Source organism: Tachyglossus aculeatus, chromosome X1 (genome assembly GCF_015852505.1).
Source record: "Tachyglossus aculeatus isolate mTacAcu1 chromosome X1, mTacAcu1.pri, whole genome shotgun sequence".
Taxonomy (NCBI): Eukaryota; Metazoa; Chordata; class Mammalia; order Monotremata; family Tachyglossidae; genus Tachyglossus; species Tachyglossus aculeatus.
Window position 1 is genome coordinate 59,601,827 of NC_052101.1, and position 12,521 is coordinate 59,614,347.

The following is a 12,521-nucleotide window of genomic DNA, read 5'->3' on the forward strand; positions in this document are numbered from 1 at the left end:
AAGTTTTGTATGGTGGTTATTGAGAACAAGGAGTAGGTTTGTTCAAATTTCCAAAAAAATCATAAAAGAAAATGCATTTATGTGTGTTTGAAATAGTAATACTATCAATCGAGAGTATTTATTGAGCACTTACTGTGTGCGGAGTACTGTACTAAGCATTTGGGGGAGTACAAGCACCATCACCTAATGTCTACAGCATGGACCTGGGAGTCAGAAGGACCTGGGTTCTAATCCTATCTTATCGTTTTTTCACTTACTCGGTGAGGTGGGGGGGCGAGCCCCCGAGGGGTTCTCGCTTCTGGCTCCAAGCACCCTCCTGGCGCCCTCCTTCTCCGCCCCCGTGCACGGGGGGCCCGGGGCACGACCCGCATTCAACGTATCCAAGACTGAACTCCTTGTCTTCCCTCCCAAACCCTGCCCTCTCCCTGACTTTCCCCGTGGGGAGCATGGGAAAGATAGGGAGTATGTGCACACAAACCGTACCCAACGGCTCAAAGCCAAACAGACTCAACAACAGGAGATAAAGGGACCGGGGCAAGAAAAACAACCTTGCACCTGCAAAGCTCGGAGGCAACCTCAAGGCCATATCCACAGCCAGCAATGGTTGGCAACGGGTGGCTGGGGGCCAGCCAGAGCAAACGCTTCGTGATGGACAGAGCTGTTGCTAGGCTAGTGGCTGGAGGGTGGCGAGTGAGTGTGCTACATGGCCTGAGAAAATCCTGCCCCCGGGCAACGGGGGGTATAAGAGACGAACAAGACAAGGGGGGTGCAAGCACGCACGCAGCTCACACGCACACACAGGTGCCCTCTCTTCCTCCCTTTCTCTCTCTCTCTCTTTCCCTCTCTCTTCATTAACCATGTAATCGCTGATAGCAAATAAACGGCAACCAAGCTTTGGACCTCTGGCTGACTCTTCCTGGTGTGAACGCGCGGCCTGCGTCCGGAGACGTCCGAAGACCCGGAAAGGGTAAGAACCCGAGAGTTGCCCCCGAAACCCCGGGGAGCAACGACTGGCGCCCAACGTGGGGCTCGGGTACCCCCATAGGGGAAGATCAGGGAGAGTGCCCCGTAGGCCTGGTAGCTAAAGGTCAGGCGGGAAGATGGGGACAGTACGATCGCTGCCCATATATAAGCCAGAAGATAAGGAATTGTACACCCGGCACTGTTACAAGATATTGAAAAGTAAAGGGGTAAAAATTGAGCTGAAAACAATAAGGGAATTTATAGGGAAGGTAACTATGACCTCCCCGTGGATACTTGATTCCGGGATCACAGAGGAGAGATGGGACGTTATTGGGGAACAGATGACGGCCTATGAAGACTCCCACCCGGGGGAGTTAAAGGACGTGGACTTTCTTATACACGGTATCCTCCGTGCGGCCTTTCAAGGGCCAGAGAGACTCGTTCGTAAGTTTGACGCGACCTGCCAGACTGACAAGGAGGAAGCGGGGCAGGAAAGAGGAGTACCAGAGGCTTCGGTCCCGGGAGCCACTTGGGCTGAAGTCCGATGCCTGGCCCCAGTGGAAATCCGACCAGGGGACACTGTAAACGTCCCAATACAGCCCCTCCCCTGGAGGGCCCTAGTGGTGGGGCTTCGGACAAGGGCGGCAGGGGTCGTTCATACATCCGAACGGGGGGAAGGGCCCGGGAAGATTCCCCTCACCAACCATCATCCATATGGTATATACCTAGGATCGGGAATGGTCATTGCTCGCGCTACGCCCCTTGACCCCCCACCCCCTGATCCCCCGCCCCCAGCTATTGGAATAATACAGGAAATAACCCTTGATAAACCGTGGCGGACCCTCTTAGTTGAGGGAAAGCCCCTTAAAGGGCTTCTGGACACCGATCGCTCCGTTATTCAGGATTGCTGCTGGGCGGCGGAGTGGCCACTAGCAAACCACTCGATGGGGGTGCAAGGCGTAGGGGGACTGCAGGCCGCAAGAGAGGCGGGCCGTCCGTTGATTTGGTCTTGCCGGGGAAGGCAAGGTGCGTTCGTCCCTCTGTGCGTTCAAGGGCTCCGTATGAATCTGTGGGGTAGAGATGTGCTGCAGGGGCTGGGAGCCCACCTTATAGATGAAGCTGATCCTTTTTAGGTGGGGCCACTGGGTTCCGGGGCTTGTCCACACCCCCGCTGGTGTGGCTTCCACACCCACCGGTATGGGTGGACCAGTGGCACCTGACCAAGGACAAGCTGCAGGCGCTGAGGGAATTAGTTGCGCTCCAATTTGCACAGGGGCACCTAGAGGAATCGTTCAGCCCCTGGAACGCCCCCGTATTCGTTATAAAAAAGAAAGCCGCGGGGAAGTGGCGCTTCCTCATGGATTTAAGAAAAATCAATGCACTCATTGTGCCGATGGGACCCCTACAACCCGGATTGCCCTCCCCTAACATGATTCCAAAAAATCACCAGATCCGGGTCATAGACATTAAGGATTGCTTTTACAGCATCCCGTTACACCCTGACGACAGGGTGAAGTTTGCTTTTACTGTCCCGAGCCCGAATTTCGCGGAACCAGCACTCCGGTACCAGTGGAAGGTGCTGCCACAGGGCATGTCTTGTAGTCCCACCATATGCCAGTGGTTCGTGGGGCAGATACTCGCCCCTTTCCGCAAGGAATTCCCAGGGGCGACAATCGTCCATTACATGGACGACATCCTTCTGGGTATGCCCGATCAAGGGCAGGTACAGACGCTCACCCGGCGAGTGGTGGCTGCCCTCGCAGCCCAGGGTTTATTCGTAGCACCCGAGAAGGTACAAGAATCAGCCCCGTACACGTACCTTGGGTTTGACGTCACCGAGACCCGGGTGACTCAAAGACCACCCCAAATTGACCCCCGAAACTATGTCACGTTAAACGATATGCAGGGTTTGGTAGGGAGGATTCAATGGATGCGCGCGAGAACGCCCATCCCCTCCGCCCTCATGCAACCCCTGTACGATCTCTTAAAAGGAGACCCCGATCTTAAATCGCACCGCGAATGGACGGAGTCCGCGAAAAGCGCACTCCGAGAAATCACACAGCGGTTGGCGGGTAGCCATACTTGTCGAGCTGAACCCCACCTCCCTATGGAGGTCACGATATTTCGGGAGGGTAGCCTTTTCGCGGCTATACACCAGGGGACCGAGATTCTCGAATGGTGTTATCCTTGAAACCCCTCCCGTGTTCTCCCAAAGGAGACTGAGCTTCTCGGTCGCTTTTGCCAGAACGCCATACAGCGGGTAGTGGCACTTTCAGCCACTTACCCTATAGTCCATGTCGGGATAGCCATGGGAGACCTTGAGGCGATAGCCAGGGACAGCTTCCTGTGGGCCATGCTCCTGCAGCAGGCCACCTTTACGGAACGCTCCCCGTTGACTCTTAGTCACTTATACGAGGGATCGGACATTCTGACCCCTCGGGTGATCTCCGATACTCCAGTCGGAGGAGACAATGTCTTTACGGACGCCACCAAGGAACACCGGGCGGCAGTTTTCAATCAGACCACCGGTGCCTTGTCGGTGCTCGACACGCCATACGGCTCGACTCAGCGAAATGAACTTTTCGCTATCATATGGGCAATGACTACCTACCCCCAGGCGATCAACATTATCTCGGATAGCCTGTATGCCGTTAATCTTGCCCGGCGAATCGAAACCTCCATACTTTTCGACAGGTACTCGGAGATTGGGAACATGATCTCTCAGCTTCAGGCTGCTATAGCGGCTAGGGAATGTAAGGTATACCTCATGCACGTCCGTTCCCACACGGACGGACAAGGGCCGATCTTTGACGGCAACCGAACTGTGGATGCCAGCTTACACGCCACAGGGCCGTCACTAATGGGGCTGGATGCCGCGGCTGCGGCGCATAGGGAGTTCCGTCTCCCGGCCACCTCGCTCCGTCGGCTGTATGGGGTCACTAGAGAGGAAGCCCGGTCTATTGTCCGGCGCTGTACTCGCTGTCTTCCGTTCACCCCACGGCCGGCAGGGTCGACGGGTGTGAACCCCCGGGGGCTCACGCCCAACGAGCTGTGGCAAATGGATGTCACCCACTGGGGGACCTCCACGATTCATATGACCATTGACACCTTCTCCGGATTCATGCTGGCGACACGCCAAGCAGGAGAAGCCGCAAAACATGTGCAAAACCATTTGTACCATTGCTTTGCCACTATAGGCACACCCCAGGAGATAAAGACGGATAATGGCCCCTGCTATGTCTCCAAAGCCATGTCCCTCTTTTTCTCCTCCTTTGGCATCTCCCATGTTACCGGGATACCTTACAACCCTAACGGTCAAGGTATAGTGGAAAGGGCAAACAGGACGCTGAAAACTCTCCTGCAGAAGCAGGGGGTGGGGAAGCGGGTCACGCAGTACGCCCTAGACAAGGCAACGTACACCCATAACTTCCTATCTGTTGATCGGGAGACGGGACTCTCCCCCGCCATGCGGCAACTCTGCCACAGGTCCGCGACCGTGGAACCCCAGCGCCACCACCCGCACGCCCGCACTATGGGGCGAGCGATGTGGCGTACTGTGGAGGGCGATTGGCGCGGTCCTGATCCGGTACTAATTCGGGGTCGAGGATATGCTTGTATCTCCACAGGTGACGGCCCCGTTTGGATCTCCTCGCGACATCTCCGCCTCGTCGTGGAAGACGATGCCCGGCCGCAGGGGAAGTCCCTGCGCCCTGATTCCCCTCCTCCTCCCCCTCCTTCCCCTTCCCCTTCTTCTTCCCGGGGGCGCGGTGGGGAGGGAGGCCGGGACGTGGATTAACTGGGCTGCTCTGGTAAATAGCCACCTGAAGGATGTTGAGGAGCAGAGCGGGGTTTGGAGGTGGGCCCTCCTCGCCAATGCGCCTTTGTTACGCATGGTCTCCTGGAGGGAGGACTCCCCCCAACTCTCATTTCAAGGGAATGTGACCAAGCTTACGGGCCAGCACCAGGGTCAGTCCCCAGACACTGACCAGCATGACATCCGTATTCGGGGCGCTATCTTGCGCAGCACTGGTCCCCCCATATGCTGGTACACCGGCAATGGGGCTTTCTCGGACCGGCCCGAGGTGACCCGATCTTGCTTGCGGTTGCTAAATTTTACTTCTACACTGGAAGTCAACATTCCCCAAGGTCAGGGGCACCCCACACACCGAAACCTTACCCTGCTGGGGATCCACGGCACACTTCAGTGCACCCCCGGCGGCACAAACTCCAGCGAGGGAAGCGGGGGGTATTTTGGCCCTATCCGCAATGCGAGCTCGCTCCCCGGTCCCGGGAGAATGTGCGCCGAGGGTCGGGGTGGGGTTTGGATGCCTCTAACTGACTGTTCCACAGGCATATTCCGCTGTATTCCCCATAGTGCTAACGGTACCCTCCTGCTCTCCTGGGATGACCACATTGGGGGCCGCACATATACAGAGGCGGCCGCCCCAGGGCTTTACGCGCTACCGTGGGGGACGCATCACCCCGGTCTCTGGAAAGCCTTTACTTCCCTGCGCTCCCCCACCGCGACCGTCCGGGTCCGCTCGTGCGCCTGCCCTGACGGGGCGACGTGCCAGGATTACCCTTTCTCAGTGTATCGTATTATTTTCCGTGAGGGTCTGAACGTTTCCCTGCACTTGCAGGGCAATTGTGCCGACCATGATTATGTCTTTCAAGGGAACGCCCTTATCCCTGCCCCTTACGCGCTTATAGCCTGCCCAAGTACTGACCCCAGCTGGAACCTTACTGCCTCCCGGTCAGCTTATGGCGACTTTTCCTTGTCCACCACGGGTTCCTCACGATGCGTCCTTATGTCTCAGGCGTGACCCATGACCACGGAGGGTGCGGCAGATTACGCCGTTTGGCTGGTCCGGCGGCCCCGCTACACCCTTATACCCGTTAAGTCTGCTGACCCTTGGTTTTCCCAGGCCTCCGACCATCGGTGGCACACCCTAGCGACCCGCTTGCGCGGCTTGCGCACCCGCAGGGAATTATTTGAGACCATGCTGGGTATCGCGAACCTCGCGTTTTCCGCCTTCCAGGAATGGCAAATCCTGAATCTGTACGATCGGACTGGTTTCCTTGCGTCTCAGCTCTCGGCCTTCATGCACTCCACCCAACTGGCGTGGGGGGTTCAGCGTCGCCTGGACGCTTCCCTGCAGCAGGAGCTGATCGGCCTTGAGCACGTGATCGAGACGCTCGGCGACGAGGTTCGCCTCCTGTCCCTACGGCAGGCGGTGAAATGCGACTACCGGTATCGGCATGTCTGTGTGCTTCCGCTCCGCTGCAACGCCACCAACTCTTCGTTCCCTGCCTCCTGGGACGGCGTAAAGAAACACCTGGAGGGACTTTTCCTGGCCGCCAACGTAACCGGCGAGTTACAGGAACTGTGCCGCCTTATTGACGAGCTCAACGCCCAGTCGCTGCGCTTCCCCAAGGCTTGGGACGACCTAGGCCGCGGGGAGGACGCAGTGGAGGAACTTTGGGACTGGATTAAACGCGTGATGCCCGGGGGATTGGCCCCTTGGCTGGTCTCGGTCCTTGCCGCCACTGGGGGGGGTTTTACTTTTGCTCATGTGCCTCCCGTGCCTCCTTCGTCTCTTTTGCTCCATTGTTGCCCGGGTGGTCCGCGAGCTTAAGGTCGAGATGCTCCCATTGCGCGGACGCCCTTAGCGGTCCCCGCCATAACGGGAGGGGGACACGTGGGGAGCATGGGAAAGATAGGGAGTATGTGCACACAAACCGTACCCAACGGCTCAAAGCCAAACAGACTCAACAACAGGAGATAAAGGGACCGGGGCAAGAAAAACAACCTTGCACCTGCAAAGCTCGGAGGCAACCTCAAGGCCATATCCACAGCCAGCAATGGTTGGCAACGGGTGGCTGGGGGCCAGCCAGAGCAAACGCTTCGTGATGGACAGAGCTGTTGCTAGGCTAGTGGCTGGAGGGTGGCGAGTGAGTGTGCTACATGGCCTGAGAAAATCCTGCCCCCGGGCAACGGGGGGTATAAGAGACGAACAAGACAAGGGGGGTGCAAGCACGCACGCAGCTCACACGCACACACAGGTGCCCTCTCTTCCTCCCTTTCTCTCTCTCTCTCTTTCCCTCTCTCTTCATTAACCATGTAATCGCTGATAGCAAATAAACGGCAACCAAGCTTTGGACCTCTGGCTGACTCTTCCTGGTGTGAACGCACGGCCTGCGTCCGGAGACGTCCGAAGACCCGGAAAGGGTAAGAACCCGAGAGTTGCCCCCGAAACCCCGGGGAGCAACGTTTCCCATCACTGTTGACGGCACTACCATCCTTCCCGTCTCACAAGCCCGCAAACTTGTTGTCATCCTCGACTCTGCTCTCTTGTTCACCCCTCACATCCAAGCCATCACCAAAAGCTGCTGGTCTCAGCTCCGCAACATCGCCAAGATCCGCCCTTTCCTCTCCATCCAAAATGCTACCCTGCTCATTCAAGCTCTCATCCTATCCCATCTGGATTACTGTATCAGCCTCCTCTCTGATCTCCCATCCTCCTGTCTCTCGCCACTTCAATCCATACTTCACGCCGCTGCCCGGATTGTCTTTGTCCAGAAACGCTCTGGGCATGTTACTCCCCTCCTCAAAAATCTCCAGTGGCTACCAATCAATCTGCGCATCAGGCAGAAACTCCTCACCCTGGGCTTCAAGGCTGTCCATCACCTAGCCCCCTCCTACCTCACCTCCCTTCTCTCCTTCTACAGCCCAGCCCACACCCTCCGCTCCTCCGCCGCTAATCTCCTCACCGTACCTCGTTCTCGCCTGTCCCACCGTCGACCCCCGGCCCACGTCACCCCCCTGGCCTGGAATGCCCTCCCTCCCCACATCTGCCAAGCTAGCTCTCTTCTTCCCTTCAAGGCCCTACTGAGAGCTCACCTCCTCCAGGAGGACTTCCCAGACTGAGCCCCCTCCTTCCTCTCCCCTTCCCCCACTCCATCCCCCCCACCTTACCTCCTTCCCTTCCCCACAGCACCTGTATATATGTATATATGTCTGTATGTATTTATTACTCTATTTATTTATTTTACTTGTACATAGTTATTCTACTTATTTTATTTTGTTAATATGTTTTGTTTTGTTCTCTGTCTCCCCCTTCTAGACTGTGAGCCCACTGTTGGGTAGGGACCATCTCTATATGTCGCCAACTTGTACTTCCCAAGCACTTAGTACAGTGCTCTGCACACAGTAAGCGCTCAATAAATACGATTGAATGAATGAATGAATGAATAATCCTGGCTCTACCACTTGTCTGTTGTGTGACCTTGGGCAAGTCACTTCACTTCTATATGCCTCAGTTACCTCATCTGAAAAATGGGGACTAAAACTGTGAGCCCAATGTGGGACGGGGACTGTGTCCAAACCCAATTACCTTGTATCTACCCCAGTGCAGTGCCTGGCACATAGTAAAAAATACCACAATCATCATCATTATCATTATTGTTATTGTTACAATACAACAGAGTGGGTAGACATATTCCCTGCCCTTGACAGGCTTATGATCTAGAGGAAGAGACAGACATTAATATAAATAAGTTTTGGATATATACATTAGTGCTGTGGAGCTGAAAGTGGAGGGAATAGCAAGTGTTCCGCCTTGATTACTGTATCAACCTCCTTGCTGACCTCCCTATCTCCTGTCTCTCCCCTCTCCAGTCTATATTTCACTCTGGTGCCTGGATCATTTTTCTACAAAAATGGCCAGTCCATGTTTCCAAACTCCTCAAGAACCTCCACACCAAACAGAAACTCCTCACCATCGTCTTTAAAGCACTCAATCACCTTGACCCTTCCTACCTCACCTCACTGTTGTCCTACTACAACCCTACCCTCAGACTTCACTCCTCTAATGCCAACCTGTTCACTGTACTTCTATCTCATGCATCTCGGGCCGACCTCTCGTCCACTTTCTGCCTCTGGCCTGGAACGCCCTCCCTCTCCGTAACTGCCAATCACTCCCCCAACCTTCAAAGTCTTATTGAAGGCACATCTCCTCCAAGAGGCCTTCCCTGACTAAACCCTACTTTCCTCTTCTCCCACTCCGTTCTGTGCCTCCTTGACTTGCTCCCTTTATTCACCCTTCCTTCAGATGCAGAGCAGTTACTTACATATCTGTAGTTTATTTATATTAATGTCTGTCTCCCCCTCTAGACTGCAAGCTTGTTGGGGGCAGGGAATGTATCTACCAACTCTGTCATATTGTTATATTTTATTCTCCCAAGCACTTAGTACAGTGCTCTGCACACAGTAAGGGCTAAATAAATATATGATTGATTGATCGATTGAACTGTTCCAAGTGCAGAGATGATGTAGAAGGGAGAGGGAGTCAGAGAAAAAAAGGGCTTAATCAGGGATGGCCTCTTGGAGGAGATGTGATCTTAACGAGGCTTTGAAGGTGGGGAGAATGGTGTATAAGGAGGGGAAGCTCCAGGCCAGAGGGAGGACGTGGGAAAGGGGCCTGCAGTGAGATAGACAAGGTGAAGGCACAGTGAGTAGACAAATAATTGATGAAAAACCATGGCTACAGAGGAAGTACAAGATCTGTAAGCTACTGGGAGCACTGAACAGATACATTTACCTTGGAGCAATGGTAAACGAAGATATGTAGATTCTAGAACTGCTGAAAGTGTTGGAGACAGGCATTTTGGAACAAGGAGTTGGGCAAGCAAAAGTCAGGGTTCTCGAAGCTCCTGAAGAGGCACGTTAATGATTAATTAAAGGTGAAGAAGCGTAGTTTGCTGGACTTTATACTTCAGTGTTTCTTCATTTAATCTAGCAAAACAAAAAGAAAAGGCTGTCAACTTTTGACCTTGGACAAATGAAACAAATCTCTTCTCCTTGTGAGGCTCTAAAATGGAGTAGTGAAATCAAAGGTATGTGATTAAATACAAAAATGAGTCTGCCATCACTTTGACACCTTCCTCCCCCCACCCCCACCCCGAACTATTACAATCTTCAGTGTCTGACAAAGCAACAAGGTGAAAGAATCTGGGTGGAGCAATTAGAAAATATCATCCCTACTGTCCAAATGACAGATTTTGGTGCTACTAATGAAATGCATGAGCAAGGTTCCACACAATCATTTAAGGTTCAGGGACAGATCTACCATGGTGATTTATTTCTGCTATTGCTTCTAAAAGAAGGGCACAGGTTGTGGAGGATGAGCCACAAGGAGCAGAAAGCATTGCAACAATATTTCCAGTATAAATCAAAGCATTCTAAAATTGTTATAGAGGCATCATAATCACAAAAGCTATATCCAGTATTTCAATCATAGTATTTGAGTATCTATTATGTATAGAGCACTGTGCTTGGGAGAGTATAATAGAATTAGTAGACATGATCCCTATCTTCACAGAACTTCCAATCGTGTGTCTGTGTGTATGTGAGTGTGTATGCATGTGTGCTTTATGGTATTTGTTAAGCGCTTACTATGTGTCAGGCATCGTACTAATCTCTGAGATAGATACAAGATAATCAGGTTGGACACAGTCTTTGTCCCACATAGGGCTCACAGTTTTAATCCCCATTTTACAGATGAGGTAATCGAGACACAGAGAAGTTAAGTGGCTTGACCAAGGTCACACAGCAGACAAGTGGCAGAGCTGGGATTAGAACTCAGATCTTTCTGACTCAAAGTTCCATGCTCTACCCGCTAGGCCACTCTGCTTCCAAGTATATGTATCTATGGTGGGGGAGCTGCGGGGAAGGGGGAGGAGGCAGACACCAAAATAAATTAGAAATAGGAAGTAATAAAATATAAAGATATTTATATCAGGATCACCATATGGGGAGGAAGTGAGTACCCAAGTGCAGTAGGGGTGAAATAAGAGATAAATCAGGGAAGGTCTCTTGGAGGAGATGTGATTTCAGAAGGGCTTTAAAGACGAGGAAAGCAGTAGTTTGCCACATGTGAAGGACAAGGGTGTGAGAGGTCTGTGGTAAGAGAAAATAAGGATGAGGTGTAGTGAGAAGGTTATTTGGAGAGGAACTAAGTATGTAAGCTGAGGTGTGGTGGGAGAGAAGTGAGGATAGGTAGTTGGAAGAGAGCTGATTTGTGTTCCTCCATCAAATAGAAACTCCTTTCCTTCAACTTTGAAGCACTCAATCAGCTCATTCCCAACTACCTTACCTCGCTGATTTCCTACTACAGCTCAGCCCAACAATTTGCTCCCCTAGCATAGCTTGCTCACTGTGCCCTGATCTCATCTATCTCACCAGTTAGCCTTCGCCCATGTCCTCACTCTGACCTGGAACTCCCTCCCGCTCTGCCTACAACAGACCACCACTCTCCCCACCTTATTAAAATCCCATCTCCTCCAAGAGACCTTCCCTGATTAAACCCTTTCCCCCTACTCCCTCTCCTTTCTTTATCAACTGTGCACTTTGATCAGTACCCTTTAAGCACTTGATATTCACCCTACATCACTTATGCACATATCTGTAATTCATTTATTCTCCTTCTGGACTGAAAGCTTCTTGAGTGCAGATGGCATGTCTACTAACTCTGTTGTATTATTCTCTCCCAAGTGCTTACACTGCCCTGCACACAGTAAGTGCTCAGTAAATACCATTGGTTGATAGCTACTGTTGAGTACAATGATCATTTGAACTGATAGCAGGGGTGCCAATTTTCATTATGAATGTGGACGACAACTCAGAGGTGGAGTGGGAAAAAGAGAATAATAATAATAATAATATTTGTTAGGTGCTTCCAGACACTCTACTAAGCTCTGGAGTGGATACAGGCAAATTGGGTTGGCCACAGTTCATGTTTCACAGGTTCACAGTCTCAATCCCCATTTTACAGATCAGGGAACTGAGGCACAGAAAAATGAAGCAACATGCCCAAGGTCACACAGGAGACAAGCGGCAGAGCTGGGATTAGAACCCAGATCATTCTGACTCCCAGGACCATGCTCTATCCACTAGGCCATGCTGAAATAGCAAGAGGAGAGAAAGGAAAAGATATTCACTGGGGATTTTCCTCCTCCACTGCTGTTTCTGGGATCCTTACTAAGTCCCCGGGCCGGGTTCAAGGGGCTCTCTTAGTCCCCTCCCAGCTTATCTGGGGAACTTAGGTGCCCCAGGGCTATCTCTAGCAGACCCAGCTGAAATGCCAGCACAGGTTCTCTCATGCTCATAACAATAATAATAATAATAATAATAATATTTGTTAAGCACTTACTATGTGCAAAGCATTGTTCTAAGCACTGGGGGAGATACAAGGTGATCAGGTTGTCCCATGGGGGGCTCACAGTTTTAATCCCCATTTTACAGATGAGGTAACTGAGGCACAGAGAAGTTAAGTGACTTGCCCAAAGTCACACTGCTGACAGTTTGAGGAGCTGGAATTTGAACCCATGATCTCTGAACTCCAAAGCCCGTGCTCTTTCCACAGAGCCACACTGGGGAGGCTGTCTCTTTATCTTACCCCTGCCAGGGTGGCCTGGGAATCTGATGAGTATGGGGGGGCAGGGGTTAGCACTCCCGAGTTATCAAGACATGGATGCCCCATGAACACTGCTTTGGTTGG